Below are 18,777 nucleotides of genomic sequence, written 5' to 3'. Positions count from 1 at the left end.
TAAACTTTTGGACCAAGGTCGGGCCAGCCTTCGTTGCACGCGGCTGGTTTCGAACTATAAAGCCTCGGAGATAGATATGAAATTTCGATACGTGTTTAGGAAGCCAGAGTTTAAGGAAGTCGAAGGGGTTGGAACCGTCGTCGAATCGATAAATGAAAAATGAGGATATTCCTGCCTGTACGAAAGAGAGAATGGGGAATTTCTTTGGATTTTTTCACAGTCGAATCTACGATTAAAGCTTCAGAACTTGGAAAGAGAATGGCGTTTAGCGTTCGAGTGAATTTTTCTCGGTTCTTTAAGGAATAATCTTAGACGTTCTGGCGGTGCCGCAGTGTCGATCTTCTCGAGAATGGTTCTTTGAAAGCGGAATGAGTATGACATAGCGCCGTATTCGCTAGTCTGTAACGCTTTATCTCCGCCTTTAGGTTTGCCCCGGTGAAAAAGATAGAATTGATGGTAGCTGGATTTTCCGCGCAGACTCTGGAAAATTGCGCCAGCTAATAGGATAAGTTCTCTCGTTGTCTGCTTGCGCTCTGTTAAATGGATAGTTCAAGTTCCTCTGTTGAAGTCCAGTGCGAAAATCCGATTGCAGACCGATTAACAAAATTTGCGTTTAGTTCGCGAACCTATACGCTGTTAATGTAATTGTATAAATTTAGCTCGCAACTGCTTCATTGATTTTTTTTATGAAACGATTACTCTCGCTTGCAAATTCACAATAATATTCATTCTATTTTGCGCGTGTATGTGCGTGCGCGTAAGAGGATTAAAAAAATATAAATCGATCTTTTAGAAATAACTGAAATTATAGTACAATCCGGATGCGTAAAGCATCCCGTTTATATTTTGAAATATCGTAAAATTATTGGCAAACTTCAAAGTATCGTAATCATGGCAAAATTCAGGCGAGATTTCAACGAGACAAACGTCAACGTCAGTTTAAACGTTGATGGCGGTCCTCGCGAGCAGAGGCCTGAGAGGCAACTCGGAGGATTTGAACGATACAAGAAAAGCGGTGGAAAATGCGGAAAGTCGCGCGCGTCTCGATCACAAGAAAAGCGATTGCAAGGTGGTCTCGAAGAATAATCGAGAATACGCGCAATCTTTGCATCGCGAAGCTGATCAACTATACCGCAGGCAAGATTTGCAAAATTTTTATATTTCATTCCCTTCGAAAGATTCTAAGAGGCTAACCACTCCTCCCAAGAAGTAACTTTTACAAATTGGACAGTTGACGTCTTCAATTTCATTCACGAACTTTCGACAGCGTAATTTTCCAAACAAATCTTTTCACTTTAAAACGCGACCCGGAACAGCGTTCGTATATCGCGTTACAATTTATTTTGTAAATGTTGATACACCGATGATTTGATAGAATTGAATTTTTCGAGAATACAGGCAACGAGGCGTAGAAAAACCGACGGTGCAGGTGGTCGTGTTCGCGTTCGTTTTGTTATCAACGTTGTACTATCGTTTTATCAACTTTCCCTTCGGATCGAGTGGAAGCGGAAATTTCAAACCGAAAGTCGAAATAGAAACTAAACCGCAATTATTGGAATTGTTTCGCTTGAAATTTAATTGCGCGCTTTGGTCAGGCCTTTACTACGCATCGATTTCAACGATTTCATCAGCGAAATGAATTTATTTTCTTGAAATGGCCGTACAGACTATTAGAGAAACCGTGACTGTATCGTTTAATTACTTTTGCATAATTAATCGCAGGGTGTGACCAGGGTGAATGTTCCGCCATTAAAGACGTCATGATAGAGTTATGTCGATGACAATGTTAGCTCTCGCATCGAAATCCAATTGTCTTTTAGTATGTTGCGTGTTGTTGAAATTTAATACGTTGCGAAATGGATTTCACACATACAGATGTGTATCGTAATTAATGGATTAGGTTTCATTCACTATACGTGCGGTAACGTTATTTCAGATCGTTAAAGTGATCATCGATAAACTCTCGTTTGTTAATATTCAAATTGTATTTCGATTTAAGGTAATATTCCTCGATAATATGTTCAAAGGTAAAAATCTTCAAAATAATCTCTTCCGCAGCTCCAAATACATAGTAACAAGCGAAATGAATGTTTCGAGTTGTACAAAGTCTTTGATATGGTACATTCAAGGGAATTGCAGAGGAATTATTGTAAACAGCTTCAAAACCACATGAATTTCACGCGGTATAATTTCGAACGATCGAATACAGCGAAACTACAAAATCGGGTAATTTTTGCCTGCGTTATTACGCTCGTGCGAATATTACAAATTCTTTGTCATACGATCGGTAAGCAGACACGGTAGCACGTGCACAGCTCGAAACCGAAACCGAAACCCGAGCGACAGAACGTCCGAGGAATTTACAGACAATTGTATTGAAACGCAATGCACCATGTACGTATTGGTCTGATTCAAACTACGACAAAGCATTGACTGAAAACTTTTCATTGGCTACACATCTAATTAAATTTCCTATTTCCGTTATAATCGTATTTAACAAAGAGCGATTGGCGTGTGTCACCAAGCGCCTGTTCCAACCGTTGTATTTTCCATAATTTCTGGCATTTTGCGCGTGTACTCCAGGCGTCGGTTAATTATCGAAATTAGCTCATCGCCACGGTACACAAGGTAACGACCGATGACGCGGTGTTAAAGCGTTGTTTAAACAGACCCTTGTCCTCTCCCCGTGATTAATCGTCAGTCCATTTCGCCGAGGCTAAGCGAACGAATTTTGAATGTTGCATGGCAATTTGCAGCGGTGATTACGAGTCGGCATTAGTACTGTATCATAGAGCAGCGAACTTGTATCCGAGGGACAGCAGTCACGGTGTTGCGGCTAGGAGGACCGCAGCGACGATAAGCTCTTGCAATAATCCGTCGAAAGCTTTGCGGAAGGTTTTACCCAGCTCTGGAGAGAGATTAACGGCTGCCCTATGTCCGGAAACCGCCGCTATAATGGCGAACGAGCAGCTGAAGAAGTCGCCCGAACCAATGTCGATCCCCGAGGTACTCAGGTAGGTTACAAAATTTATTACCGAGTACGTGGAAAAATTTCGAAGCTGAGAAAAATGTTATTGAATCTTTTGTAGCAAAATCGCAAAAATTGAGGAAAATTTTAACTCTGAATTTCTTTCATGGGAATTTCTATTTTGCGAGAACGACGATTTTGTACGATTGTTTGTCGCGTCAAGCGTTTCGAAGTGGAAATTCTAACATGTTCGACTAATAATGTGGATAACATCGATACAAGAAATATCGAGCGATAGTACGTAATGGTAGGCGAACTGAAACTTTGTGCGATTATCTATTGCGAACGATCGAGTTTCAAGCGTTTCTTAAAGCCTAGAACAGTGAAAAATTAGATTAGAATATAAAAGACCGAATTTAGTTAAATTGTTCGTGGAAATCAGAGAAGGCGAAAGATACGATAGCTCGTTGATTTATTTCATTTACCGCTAATAGGATTCTGATCCATCTAGTTGGTAGGATTGTAGTCTGGTAATGTAATAGACGATGCACGGTATTCATGATTTATGCGAGAGCAATCTATCTATAAGATGATATATTCATGCCACCTGTAAGACGATTGTCTACGTAAATTACGGTCTGTCAGATCTGTCTATTCTATGAGAATCTGATCTATACCGAGTATGATATCAATGCGCCTTCAGACCATGATTAAAGTATTCGAAATGTCGGGATAACGATTCGAAACGTGGCTCGGAATACGGGTCCTCGACTGACGTCAATAGGAACAGGGATGGGAACCTCAGGGAAATGAATCGAACGTCTCAATGCGAATCGAGGCAATTAAATCATTTGCATAAAAACAATGCTCTATGGAATAGGTTCTATCTTGTTACTGTTCTCTAATTTATATAATAATAGTCTGAGAACTCGATCTTCCAATATCTAAAGATATCTGACAAGATTTTCTGCTAATATTAGCATTAGAATTTCTATTTAATTTTAAGCTAAAATTGACTAGAATTTTCCCTACTCGATCTAATTATAAAACGATCGCGTTACTTAGGGTAGGCTGATATTATATCAGCCGATAATTCTCAAATGAAAAAATTTTCAATTTCCACGCTTCAGGGACCGAGGCAAAGATCCCACAAAATAAATGATTAAACACTGCCCTTTCCTCCAACCCCTAGCTATTTCGACAGCCACAAAAGCTACTGGAAGAGCCTTCCGTCTCCTCGAATCTCCAATACTCAGCTAGCAAGATCCAAGATGTTGTTCAAACAATTAAACAATCTTGCTGAGACTACATTGAAGAATCTAGAGGCGTCCTTCGAGTCTGGAAAAGTATCCATCACTCTGAAGATCACTCAGGAGTTACTCGTGATATCGGAGGGCTTGCACGACCCTAGTCGCTATCAGATAGCTGCCTATCACTATTTATCCTTGATCCACGTGGCCATGGGAAGACACGATCGGGCAGTATGTAGCGTATCGCGTTTGATACGCTTGTCGAAGAGTACCGGGGACGTGGTTCAGATCTGTCGGTCATTGGTGACCTTGGGAAAAGTGCATCTCAGCTTTGGACACCTGGACGCAGCGGCCAAGGCATGGGAGTACTTGTCCAAGCACTTGAACAAACCGATTCCCGTGGCTTGGATCAAACACGAGATTGGCAGATGCTACTTGGAGACTGGAAAATATGAAAAAGCAATGGAAATGGGTTTCAGGTGCGTGGAAGCGGCAACAAAGGCCCATTCCAAGAAGTGGATGCTTAATGGAAGGCTGTTGCTAGGTACGCATTTGTGGAATTCATTTTTTCTCTGAAACTTATTATATTTGCAATTTGATTTGGATCGATCTTATGACGCGTGATATCGCAACTGTCATAGAAGAATATTAAAATCGCAAGTGTCGTAGAAATTTAATAAGATGGAAGAACAAATCGTCGGCAATCCGATGATCTGCGATTGTCTCGGTCTACTATATATTGCCTATTGTGCTACAATTTGTCTGTCCGGTGGTTTAGAACCTATTTAGCGCATCAGACCTCTGGTAGAACTGGCTATAGTCGGACACCGAAATCAATTTCCACGCGAGTACGATTTACACCCGAGAGCACGGAATGTCGATAGGGATAACGGTTGCGAAGGTAGTCCGGGTTGTTGGTCTGTGGGAACGCTGATACCGCTCGTTCCACTCGAATTACAATTAGTATCGCAATTTGACCACAGCGATAAGGAAAAGAGGCGGACGTACTACGTTTTCGAAGGAGACAAAATCACAACGTTTGCTTTAATCGTAAATAACGCGTTGTTAACTAAGACGATTATCCGTAATTTTTACACATCCACTGCATAAACAGATTCTTTTTCCTCGTTGCTCCGATTTTTTCGTTCTTCCTCTCCGTAACCATTTTGAAATACTTTACGCGAGCGCGTGATCTTTGTTCGCGTTGCGATCTCAAGCACTCGTTGCCAGTTTGAAGATTCTTTTGATCGTACGTTGCAGATCATTGGCATCTTTCAACGCAACGCTCCGATTTATTCTTCTTTGATTTCTTTTTCAAGGTCAAAGTCTGGCGAAGTTAGGCAGATTCGTGGAATCGCTGGAGGAGCTACAGATAGCGGCGAAGATCACCGAGGAAGAGGGTGATACCCCGATGCTGTCCTACATCCGCGATCTTATCGACCAAGTGGCGCACGCCCTCCGCAAGATCCCGTTCGAAAACAGCCACTGGGAGGTCGTCGAGTCGGTCATCTCGCACGGCCAAAAAGCCGAGCAAGATCTGAGTCTGTTTGTCAGCCGCAAGGGAACGGTGACAACTACGGTATTCTCGCAGAGGAAAGCGATTATCGAGCGAAGAGACGATTCCGGCAACGAGGACACGTCGGTTGACGAAGACGAGGAGATAACGACGCGGTCGAACAAGACAGCGAATTTAGCCCGCACTTACCGCGAATGTACCGCTCGATCGGATCTTGAAAAGGAACAGTACGTTTCTCAAGGTGGTGCCACGTTCAGAGTAGATATCGAGAGGAAGAAAGTTTCTCCTTCGTCTTCTAGCTCTTCCTTAACCTCTCTTATATCCACCATCGATGCGCGAGAAGAAGAAAGTGGAAACGTCGAAGATAATTTGGAGAAGATAGCGGATAGAGGAGGAGACAAGGTACAGGAGGAGGAAGATACGCCGAAGCGTGAAAATAATAGCACAGTATCCGGAAGAAGCGTGAACACGATGGCTACGTACGTCATAGAGGAGGAAGGATCCGTGTTGGAGAATGTAAAACAGGCGTCCGGTAACGAGGAAGAGGATAGCGAGAAAGCGACGGACAGAGGATCCTGCAAGTTGGTCGGGTACGAGGATAAGATCGGGGAACAGAGAGAGGATATGCTAAATGCTCTCCGCGTGATCGAAGAACTGGGAAAGAAGGACGAAGTGGAATTGTTGGAGATGCTCAGGGACATGCTGCTGTCGACCGACGAGAAAGGTCGACCAGACGATTTAGGGAATTCGGGGGATGGTTTCCGGACGTCGAGATCCGGCGCGGATAGGCAGAACGAGGTCGTGGCAAGTCGTTCGATCCGGACGACCTCTTTGCCGTCCAGCCCTCGCAAGTGTCACGCCGATGGCGATTTTCGTGACTGTGCAATGCCTTTGGAATTTAATTAATGTTAATCTTTTCATAACTCGTTCGCACGATCGTGTATCTTTTGGCAAACGTAGAATATTTACTAGTGATGTATCATTTTGTTCTTTTTCTCTGTGGAAAAAGCGAAGGACGGTAATCTTGGAAAACATGTGGCAGGCTTTTCGAGAGCAGAGATCAAAGGAACGTTAACCGAAAGGAAAATTATACGAGGAATCGATGGTAAAATTCCTGCTTCCACGGAAGGGAGCGGAAAGTCGGTTTAACCTTTCATACGCCATTTCATATCCGTCGAAATAGAAATTTGGTAATAACATTGCGCGAGCAACAAGGGGAAATCCTCGGATTCCCTTTGAAGTATTCGTAGGATCAAGAGATTAAGAACCTCGGCGTAAGCCTGATCAAATGTGGGATACAGCTCGGCTAGAGCTCGTTAGCGTAATGAAAAAACCTTCACCGATGAAAATCCTTGTCACCTGCTACGCTTAATTTACTCAACGACTCTATTCGTTTAAAAGAGCGTTGCACCAGCTGCGCAGCTCTCCTTTTTACGAGCGTGTTTCAGCCAATCGAAACCACTCGAGCTTCGGCCGTGAATTATCGACCAATTCACTAACCGAGACTCTCTCGAACCAGAGATTAAAGGCTCTCCATTTTAATGACACGTACAATCAAGGAACGAGCCATTATTCCTTCACATGTTCTTCACTTGCACCTCGATCAGCCTAATTAGCTCGTTATCCACGCGAATTTAATTCCAGGACCCATCTTTGTTGTATCATGAACGATCGAGAGTGCTGGTAAATTAAACAGGAATCGATCGAACGATTCGGCGTTGTTTTCGCCGAACGTGAAAGCTGTGCGGAACGTTCGATTCGCCGGACTACGAAATAATGAAAACGCTGACAGTGCCTTTTTTCCTTGGCGTATCACGATTCTTCGAACACATCTGTGGAAATTCGTTCTTTGACCGTTGGCAATGCCAGTGAATATTCAGTCGGCCGTTCATAATCTTTGGTTGTATGGCTATGCAGTATTTTCCGATGAAAAAGGTGGAAAAAGAATTGGCAGGAAGAAACCGAAGGATATTTCGACCTGGTGCGCTTGTTTTTCTGCCTTCGAGAATTCTTCGTGACGTATCCTTACATGGAGTCCTTACACCATTGGTCATTTCACGGTAAATCGATCACCTTTGCAGCTCGATGATGAAATATTTACGTATAACGTAATGCACGTGAAATTAAAGATGATGGCGTTAAGTTATCACTTTGCTGATTCGATTTGACGTCGAGACTGTGTCAAAGTTTTTATATTATTTAGAGAAATATCAGATTAAATTGGCAACAAAGTTTCTATCCAATATTCGAACTTTCTGCCAAACTAGGTAGACCAGGAATGTCGCGTTTCGGAAACTGGTCTGAAAATTCCCAAAGCGCGGAGAGGGCGTTGAGAAGTGTCAATGCCCAGGTGGAACGTGCGTGTGTAGGCACAGGGGAGGCTCTCGTCGAGTAAGAAAGAAGGCAAGGGTGGGAACTGTGAGAACACGCCAGGGAGGAAGGTACTCTCAGTGCTACCTGTTGAGCTACCTATGTGTTCTCGGCAGGCCTCTTTTGTATGGTCATCAAAGCGCCTGGAATAGCTCTTCGTGCTCGTGTTTTTCAAGTCTCTGGCGGTGGAACGTGGCCGTGAGCAGAAGCAACCGGACCAACCACTTGAATCCTCGCTATTTCACGCCATCCCGCTGGCGTACATGCTCTTGGAACGTTTGTTGCCTCTCTTAAGGGATCGTTGCTTTTGTCACGAATACTTTAAAGCGTAGTCCACTGTCTGGACCAGAGATAATCTTTGTCCCTGTAGAGTGTTCCGTGTAATGTACACGTAGTTTAGTGTAAAGTGCACGCTACGTAATATAGCGCGAAGGAAAGTGTAGATCGCAAAGTTCAGTGTGTAGAATATGATAGTCATTTATTAGAGCGTCAGTTATTTCTCCGAACCAATTGGGACCGAGGTGGTTCGGAAAATCGAATTGTTCGATAATGAAACATGCGTGTACTTGCCTTTTTAAATTAACGTTAAAATTGCTTAACGGATACCAGAGTATCAGTTAATTCATTTTTAATGGATATTTTTTCGGATCTTTCGATTAAAATAATCGTTACTTTCGTTCAAATTTCTATACGCGTTTGTCAAATCAGACCATCGCGCTGCACCGCTACGGAACCGTGGAATTTCAGGTTGAATCGATAACGCGACCGTGACGTTTCTTTTCTAAACTAAGCAATTTGCTGAAGAAGATGCTCGAAACGAAACTCCGACTTGCCTTCGTGACCGTGCCTCGAGATTCCTCTATCAAGGTTTCTGGTCCGCGGTTTCCTAAAAAGTTACCGTTATTTTAAGCAAAAATATTCCCAAGTTTCCAGGAATTTCCAACATGGAGGAAACGCTCCGTCGGGAATCCACGAAACTTCCGACCTCCTGCGTTAACAATCGGAACACAACCACTGTTCAACTTCTAAATTACTGCCGGATTACCATTTTATCTTTATCACGATGAAATTCATATCTTTCGGTGTCGTATGTCTCGGAGAAAAGAATCTGTTAATTTCTTCTCCATAAAGAAAACTCTTCGCAAAATCATCTAAATTCTAATTCTCTCGAATCCTATTATTATCTTCCATCTTGTATAATCCAGTTCCAGCAAATTAAAGAACTTTAAAGGAGAAGAGGAGATCGAGCGAGACAGAGTATTGCCGTGTAGAGAGGACGCGTTTCAGCGAATTTTCGCACGATCTTGGAACTCTCGTCTGAAACGCGTCACACTGAAACTCGACGAACGATCCGTATGTTTTCGTGTACTTGAGCCGTGTCGTTAATAATTATTTTTACTCCGGGATCGGCTAAAAATTGATTTTCTCGCGGCACGTGTTAATTGAACGCGAAACGGGTCGTCTGACTCGAACAAGCGCTTATTAAAGCGCAATGGCTTAAAATCCACACCGTGTTACGTTTATTTTCGGTACGGTTGCTCGTGTGAAAACTCCAGTCTGCTCGTAATCCACCGCTTTCTCGTCCGTGAAATTTTATCGCGATAGAGTTCCAATGAGACTTGATCCAACTGATAATTCAGTAGCTGGCTAACTCGATTTTATTCCTTTTGGAAAGACGTAAATTGTTAAAAGACCCAGACGAGAGTTAAGAAATCAATACTTAAAGACCGTCACAGGTGAAATTTCATCGCATGCAGATTTCAATCGTAATATAATCAAAATACACGACGCGCTAAATCCACATTGTTCGCGAGAATTAGACCAGTCTATTTGCTCGGGGGACGAAACGTTTCTAATTTTGCGGTCGTATAATGTTGACTCGCGTATTTATTATGTTGGTCAACAGCGGTGCGCTTGGTTCCTTGCCGTGGAAGAAACGCAATTATAGCGACAGGGAAAAGGCTGTCGAGGATGGAATGCATTATTCATTTCATCGAGTGACTGTAGAATGGCTTAATCGAAGTTTTACTTAGAAAGAAGAAGAAAAAGGGGTGGATTTTTGTTCGTACGCAGTGGAGAGTAGAATCAACTTATTTTCAGTTTATTTCTAACCGTGCAAGTATTCTGGTAATCTCATCGGAGAGCTTTTTAGGCTTTTTTATACGACGGTGTGATTCAAAGTGATTTATTTGCATCGCAGTTGGAACGGTTAATAGCAGTTTCGTTTTACAAGAATAATCGTTCGTATAAAACCGGCAGCTTGGGACCAAACAATTTGCCACGGGAAATAAATTCTGCCTGGTTTGTTTCGGTGTGTCGGTGTAATCAATTTTGCATCGTTTGGATTCACTTTTACCTCTTCCTGGTTTACTTTGGAAAATAAATTAGCAACTTCTTTCTGTTGCTCTTCGTTGGGAAGCTTCGCGCTCTTCGGATTTCAACGTATAGAAAATATTAATGGAACGAGTTCGCGTTCGCGAGATAGTGAAATACTTAAGGCACGGCCAACGAATTTTAAACTCGAGGGCAAAGGTGGAGCAAAGACACCGTTTAATCGATTTCCTCTTTAACGCGCTGTTCGAAACGTTTTAATCATCCCATCGCGATAGCTGTGCAACAACGATCTTCGTAATCTCGTTGATCCCCGTGGAACGACTTTCAACAAATTCTTTAGCGACATAAGATTACCTGACAACTATTCGTTTTATGGCCATCAAGGGAAGCGGCAGTCGTTAAAGTCTAACTATCAGAAACTTTTTGAAAAATTAATTGACAAGAATAGAGGTACGTTGAATAATTTTTCTGTTATACATGTACATGTAGGTTAAAGTGTAATATAACACTGGAGATCGAAGTACCGAGCGTATTTCGAGAGTAATCGCGTGGAAATGATTTGGAATTTATTCCCATACAATTGTCTTCGATACGACTCTCGTTTTCCATTCGATTCGAAGGTCCGACAGTTATTTGCTGGGAAATTATAAGCTCGGTGCTTGTTTTCCCTCCTGTTCCTAGCACGTTCTACCTGGTAGCTATTTGTATTTTATCCGACTTAAACTTCGAGTACGACTCTGCGACGATACGCGATCGATTTGTCTAACGCATGCACCAGATGTTCGCCTCCTGCAGTTTTACATTTTCCTATTCGTCCGCCCGTCCAGGATAACGTTACGAAAAATCGATAAGCGAGCTTTGCAGTCGAGATGCAGATACTCGTGCCAACGGCGAAGAAGAAGCCACGATCTGCACGAAGCGACGTGCATCCTGACAAACGTCGATATATCGGTAAGAAAGACGAATTTTTTAACAAGCATCGATAAAGTTGAGGTAATAACTTGAATTTTCCTACATCAAGTTGATCCTTTTGAAAACATTGAAACTACGATATCTGGTTAGAATTCTTTCAATTACCGTGTCGGACCATACTTTGACCGATATTTACATCTACTCCCTAGCTTTCCCTCTTATCGCATTCTTATTTCTAATATAAAATTAACGTGAATATCGCAATGGCTCATAATTTATTATTCTAATCCGATATATCCTATTTTTTATTTTTTAAATCGCTCGATCGTAGCGTACATTTTTACTGCGACGCAACAAAGAAATCCTCATTCGTTCCTCGTTGAAATTCTTGGTCCTTCGGGTTTACTTTCGATATCTGTTGTTCCGAAACTTTCTTCCGTTTTATAAGCAAATAACAGACGCGCAATATTTTTTCTTTTATACTATTTTATCTAACTATGCACGATCCATTTCGTTGCAATAGAACAAAATATAAAACAAGGAATGTTGCGCATCTATTATTTCCTTACGAAACGAAAGAAACTATCGGGACAATCCAACGCGTACATTGCTACAATCAGTTGATGTAGCGAAATTTGCCTGCGATTTATTCTATCGCTATCAAACGTCTCTAGAAACCGGAAGTATTCGCAATTTCGTTTCCGCTCGCAATATTTCCGGGTCGTATCGCCACGCATCGTATTTCCGTCCTTCCCATATATTATAGCGTTGCGCGCGTCGTCCACGAGGATAAAGCGATTGGAAATCGATGAACGAAGCACGAATCTCGTCGAAGCTTTCGAAGGCACGATCTTCCATGGCATTGTAAATCAACGTGGCACGGCCGAAAGTGGCGGCTCGTTGCGATATGCAGCTCGGCCAATTTTTCCCCTCGAGCGCGCACCAACACGGCCAACAACCGCTATTTCGACAAGCAACGTTGGATACGTAACGGGCTTAGCCTGAATTTATAATTTCGTGCAATCGATCCGCATTCGTTGCTCCCTGCGAGGTATTCGATTTAAAGAAACGAAGAAACAAAGAACGAGAGGATCGTGTCGAACATGTAATATTTAAGTTTCATGAGACGAAAGCAAATTAGAAAAATACTTGTAAATAGACCGTGGATTTTGATGTATTTATAGGAAATATTTTGCAACAGATAGAAAACTATGTAAAATAGCCAATATATTGGGTTGGCAAATAAGTGATTGCGGATTTTGTCAATACCATTTAATGATAAAATCCGCAATCACTTAGTTGCCAATGCAATGGTAGATACTCGTTACGATATTTAGTAATTTTCCATTTAGGTTGCATTTTTTCGATTACGTTCGTAAAGATATGAATTCGCATAAATATTCGTAGTTTACTTCTGGATAATGTTATTCGGATAATCGAGGGTCTACAGTTTCCCGACAAAACTCGTATTTCTATAGTCGAGAATAATCAATACCGTGATTATCTGGTCGGAAGTTATGCATTAAAATTAGATAGTACGCGTGAGGGGTCGATTGCGTGTGCGTAATTCTGTAGAGATGCTTGAAACGTAATTTCGTAATTAGCATAATTACTTTTTAGGAGTACGTTCTCTCCTGTTTTTTTATTTCTGTTTCTAACGAACGATTACAGGTGAAAGCTGAGAATGCTGAGAAGCATATCGTACGTAGTTTCCTGGAGAGGATTCGTACCGAAAGCTGTTCGTCGCAAAATTACAGGAGCTCGGAGTTTTTGAAAATTTGATGACGCCACGGGAGCTCCGGAAGCCTGGCCGCGTAACGTAATTACGAAATTCGGGTCGAGCTTGAATATCGCTGAAATATTTATTACACGCTGTGATTCCGGTAATCAGATACTGAAAACTTGCTATAATTTAGCGCGCAAACTATTTCGTTCCTGAAGTTCCTCGACGAAATAACGAACGAATAATGCTTCCGCGAGAACGAAATTTTCCCTGATACGAAAAACCTGTCAGAAAATTTCTCACCTCTTTCCTTTCCTTTCCTTTCTTTTCTTTGTCGTTCGATAACTCTCGAAAAAATTGTTAATCGAAGGAGAGAAGTTTATCGTAACGAGAAAAGCTCCAGTTTCTGGTTCGCTGGAAATAAAAATCATACATTTTCAGTCATATCCGTACGACTGGCAGGAGATCCAGGCCACGTTCGTCCATTTTACTCCGCTACTTTCGAATAATCCGGAATCTTTTCCAGGTTTTACGAGACGATCAAGGAGATTTCCTTTGCGGCTCGGTATAGCAGCTTCGGGAATAGGAAACAATCGATGAAAATCCTTAGATATCGAGGAAACTCGATTCTGTCGACTGTTCCTTTAAAAAAATGAACCCGTTTGTAGACGATGTTTGAAGAAATCAGCTCGCAAATCCGATTGCCTTCGATGACGAGAAAAATAATCTTCAAGGCGATGGAAAATCGTAGAACCATTGCCGATGGATAATAATTTTAAATGAAATAACATTATGGTATATCGTAAAAATTATAATTTAACAGATTTGTCCAACTCGTAATCGTCATAAATCGACAACGTTTCATCTCCCCTAAACGACGTATCACTTTGCACGATTCAATCTATAAAATTGAAAGGATCGGAAGTAGGAGTTGTTCGTTTTGCCGAAAAGAAACGAAGCATGGTGTATACGCTTCGTTTCGTGGCATCTGTTCGAGTCCTTCGCGACGTCTTACCAGCGACGAGGATCTTCCACTTCGGTATCCACGTCTCCAGCACTCTCTGTCTTTGCATCGAGGTTATTCTCGGCACGACGTTGGCCTAGACATCCGAACAACCGTTCAAACCTTCCGCTTCACGGTTTTTCTCGCTCTACGTTCCTCTTTCCACGACAGAAAAAACATCTTGTTACGCTCCGTAGCTCGAGAGAAGCCACCTTCCAAGTAGAACAAGGAACACGCCTCCGCCCACTTCGTAGTTATTACTGTTCTCTTATTTACACAGTCGGCACACTGTCCTACGAGCTTCCCTTTCGTCGCGAGAATTGATAGCCAGAAAAACGACATCCAGACGTTCCGCCGTTCCGAATGTTTTACAGCGCTTCCGTTTTTTCACGCCATGAATAAGAGAAACGAGGGCAACAAGTTGGCGAAGAGAACTCCAAGCCTCTCAGGTTCTTTTCGAGGATTTAAGAAGCTAAGTTTTATTCGAGGAGAATACCGCTGGTGTAAAATGCTGCTTGTTTACATAGGTGAAAGTAAGAGGCAGAGAACAGCACGTCGGTTATTCCATATACACTAGATCGCGATTTTAAATTCGCCCGAGAAATATGTTTCCTCGTATTTTTCGTTTCTTGCGGATCACTTGCTGCAGCTATCGTTTTATAGCTGCAATATGTTGTCACGCATTCTTGCTCGTCTTCTCGCCGACTTACATTTCTGAATTGACTGCGCTCGATCTGGTAATGTCGTGGTAATGTCGGAAGACACTGCTAGAAGGAGGTCGAGTTAGGTTCGAGTTAGGATTTTACTCGTCCAGCCAAAATTAATTTTGTAGATTAAATTTCGATTACGATTCGACTGATCCACGTTGGATCAACTCTTGCGCTCGATCTATGTACACAAGGAATCTTTGAATTTCACAGAAGCTTGAAACGTTACAGAGAGTGAATTTTTAGGAAAATACAACCGTCGCGAAGAGTTAATTTCGAAGCAACTTAATTCACGAAAGAAAGGGCATCCGAAAGAATACACAGAAACGTCTAGTGTACTTTAGTTGTTATCGAGCAACGGGTACCTCGTAGCTGCAGGAACGTGCCGCTCTGCTATGAACCGATCTCGGACACGGGACAACCCGATAAGCATCGTTAACGTCGTTATTCGTAGTTGGCGGGCCTGGAACGGCTAATTAACTTTGCCGGACGGCGAGACTCGCTTTGTTCGTTGTTCGTAACACCGATGGCCCAACTTGAAAGACAGCTCCACCGTGTAAATTGCACTGCCAATTAATATGCCGAGCTGCACACACGAAGGTGGCTCGCTTTAAAACCGATATACTCGTCACGCCACCTCCGTTCAGGCTTCTACCCCTGCAGTTTCGTCTCACCTTCTATCGGCCATTGCTTTTTTACCTTTGTTTTTACCATAGAGATCGAGCAACTTTCGAGCACGTCGTTGAAAAAGTCACAGGTCAAAGCCGATAGAACACCGGTGGCTCGTTGACTTGCATCGCTGATAGTTCTCTCTATTCTCAGTGCTAATTACACTTAGTTCTTGGCAGTGTAACAATTTCTGTCGTGAACGACGTAAATTATACCAAAGCAAGATTTTTAAAGACAGAAAGATATCTCTGATACGTTACAAATTGTAAATTTGGAACTTTCCAATGAAGTTTCCTTCCTCATTTAGATAACTCAGTTTAGATAATTAAACACGAAGTCGTTGTTGCTCCTCGGCAAGTTGGAGCTTAAATACGGATTGATGTTTGTGATTGGTTTTTTGGTATGGAACGAGCGTTTAGGAGACGCGAATGAGGAAAATTCATGGAGCAGAGGGAAAACAGGACCGAGCGCCGATCGAACCGATTGCTCGAACGATGGATTGGACAGCACTTTTGATAGAATTCAAAACGTTCAATCGTCGATGGCATTCGTGGCCCGCTTGTTCGTTTCGTGCCTTTAGTCGACGCTCCATTGTTTTCGCAAATATTTATTTTCGCCACGTTTTCGTTGCTGCGATTTCGCCCGAACAATGCGCCACACTGTTTTATGTTCTGTGCGTCGAAACTATTAACGATACCTTGGGAATGCTTCGAGGGGAGAAGAGCAACGGACCTTTATTATTTTTCTCCCTTTTATTTCGGAGACTATACAGAGAGAAAAACTCGTCAAGTCTATTTTTGTTCACATGGTTTTTGATGTCGCAAAAGAACGATACTTTATTATTACGTTGTTGAAAATGGAAAATAATCTTTGGCGTGTCTTTCAACAATGTCGAAGCTCTTAAAAGTGTCTTTCAAATAGCAATTCTTTAAGTTAATTAATTATTATTAATTTAAATTTCAACTAGTTCTAACATTAGAAATACGTTATTCTATTATTTGCGGAACGACGTCAAGCTGAGAATTACGCTAATGCAGTCTGGTCTGGACCATCCAAGATTCTCTTCGTAGCCTTTGGGTGATTTTGAACCAGACTAATAACTCGTCGTGGGACGCCTTGGGAAATTGCAAGGACATCGTAGCATGCGAGCAGCTTAGTTTTAATTAATCATAAAGTAGACATACGTACGTAGGCTGTAATCTACGATTTATAGTATCTTCGTAATTATGTAATCTTCGTAAGATTTCTATGTAACCGTCGTGTGAGAGATAGATGGTGCGTAATATATCCTTATTTTTAAATTTTGCGTTCAAGTATCAGTTTTAACTCTCTCAGTTTGGACAGTGAACGTGGGATGCGTGCATCTTAGTATTTAAGATAAATATACGCTAATAAATTATCAGCATCCGCCGTGGAATGAAATATCAAGGAACGTATGCGTTTTAGTTTTCATTCATTTTAAAATAAATTTATCTAGGCCAAGTGGATCGCGCGCGCTTTTTCTACGAAGATACGCCGTCTAAGAGCGAGAAGTTAAAAGCTTCTTTATCAAATCTTTTTAAATATTAAATTATCAAATAGGCCAGTTGAACGGTACAAAGGCTGTCGGTAGAGCTGCGAGCTAATGTACTTCAGTTTAAGCAGATTTTAGTGCCAAGATCTCGATTAAGTTAATTTTAAGTCTCGTTATAGGACGGCTGGAACGACGAGGCACGTATTCTTTCTTTTAGATCTTATTGTTAGTTTTAGACCATAGTTCTAACGCTTCATTTTAAGTCTCGGTCTTAAGTTGTTTTGTTACTTTTAAGCTTTACTTTGAAGTCTTAGATTTAAATTGCGCCGTTAATTTTGAGCCGTATACGGCTATAGAAAGTTGCTGCGCGCGAGTCAATTGCTAATTTTTTGTAGCCGAGCTGTCGTTCGATCAACTTTCAGGAGAACGCATAATCTTAATAAATATGTGTGTGAGTTTTAGTTTTAAGCCTCAGTCTTAGCATATTGATGAAGATCGAGATTTTCATTGATCCTTAGCTCTTTTCGTCGATATTTAGCGTTTCGCCCTGGACGTGAGCAGTCTGTTTGGGTTATCGATGATTGAATATCGACAAGTCGATAATTCTACTTGATAATATATTTCTTCTATACTTCTATTCTTCTATACTTGAGCTTCTTCTATACTTCTATACTTGAATTCTATACTTGATAATATATTGTAGTATCGTAACTACTATAATTAGTTTATTAATGATAAGTAGATCGAACAGGTGTTAATTGAACAGAAAATAATGTTCGTTAAACATGAACGAATCGCAGCAAACGTATAATAATTAACACAACTAAGTAATTAATCAACGACTCTCATCAACGTAATCCGCACTCTTTGACATCTCAACTCGTACTGCTGTTAATTCGTTTATCGTCCACTAGCAACTCCTTGTTCTTTGTCTTAGCCTCGCCACGTACATGCTCAGCAACAGCTTGTTTATAATCCGCACAACACCCCCCAAGCTCCTCATCCATAATACTACAATAAAACTGAAAATTGATTTGAGAATACAAAGAGGAAAATTGCGGTTGAAAAATTCGCGTTCTTATGTTTCAGATACATGAAATTGTGATTTTGTTTGAAACTAATTAAACCAATCATTTATTCTACATATTAACTTTGATTTTGATAATGTCTCCCGAAAATTTATTGATTATTGTAAAAGAATAAAAATATGTGCTTCGTCGCGATTATGGGATATCCTGTTCTATGTTCTACCTACAATTTCATACAAGATTTGAATTTTAATTCAAACCGATACTATAACGAATCGATAAGGTGGCAGGCGATAGGAAAATGGTATGGGGTGTCAGACGAGCCCCAAAACCTGGCACTCGAAAAAGCATTGAATGTCACGTTTACTCCTGTAGCTCGTTTGTAACAGAACACTGGTATTTGCAACGTCGATAATTGTTCGTGAAAATGACGACGAAACCTGATGGAAAAGCTACCGAAAGGTCATCAGGAGGGCAGAACGAAGGGAAACGGGGTCGAAATGCGGTTCGCTTGGCCTGTAGAATCTCGTTCGCGGCGTTCTTTCCTGTGTTCGCCGCGAGCTATTCTCTTTGAGTTGCGGAGAAGGAAGCGGCGAGCTTTCAAAGCGATCCGCGAGAATAGACGGAGATCGTAGCAGCCGGAATTATAATAAATAAGTCCGTGAGGACGACCCTGGTCGTCTTTGGAAACGACTTCAGAAATACTCGTGTTCATCCACCTACCAAATGAATATTCCCATTTCGACGGTATTCCACCAGACGATTGCTCCGTTTCACGTTTACG

The 18,777-nt window shown here is 41.7% G+C and overlaps 1 protein-coding gene across 2 annotated transcripts in view; it reads right to left on the bottom strand.

The window, feature by feature from the left end:
- Positions 1-18,777, bottom strand: part of LOC117213663 — a 57,955-nt gene that overhangs the window by 12,356 nt on the left and 26,822 nt on the right. The window lies entirely within an intron of this gene.

Source organism: Bombus bifarius, unplaced genomic scaffold, assembly GCF_011952205.1.
Source record: "Bombus bifarius isolate JDL3187 unplaced genomic scaffold, Bbif_JDL3187 scf7180000007970, whole genome shotgun sequence".
Classification (NCBI taxonomy): domain Eukaryota; kingdom Metazoa; phylum Arthropoda; class Insecta; order Hymenoptera; family Apidae; genus Bombus; species Bombus bifarius.
This window is presented reverse-complemented; position numbering and strand designations above follow the sequence as displayed.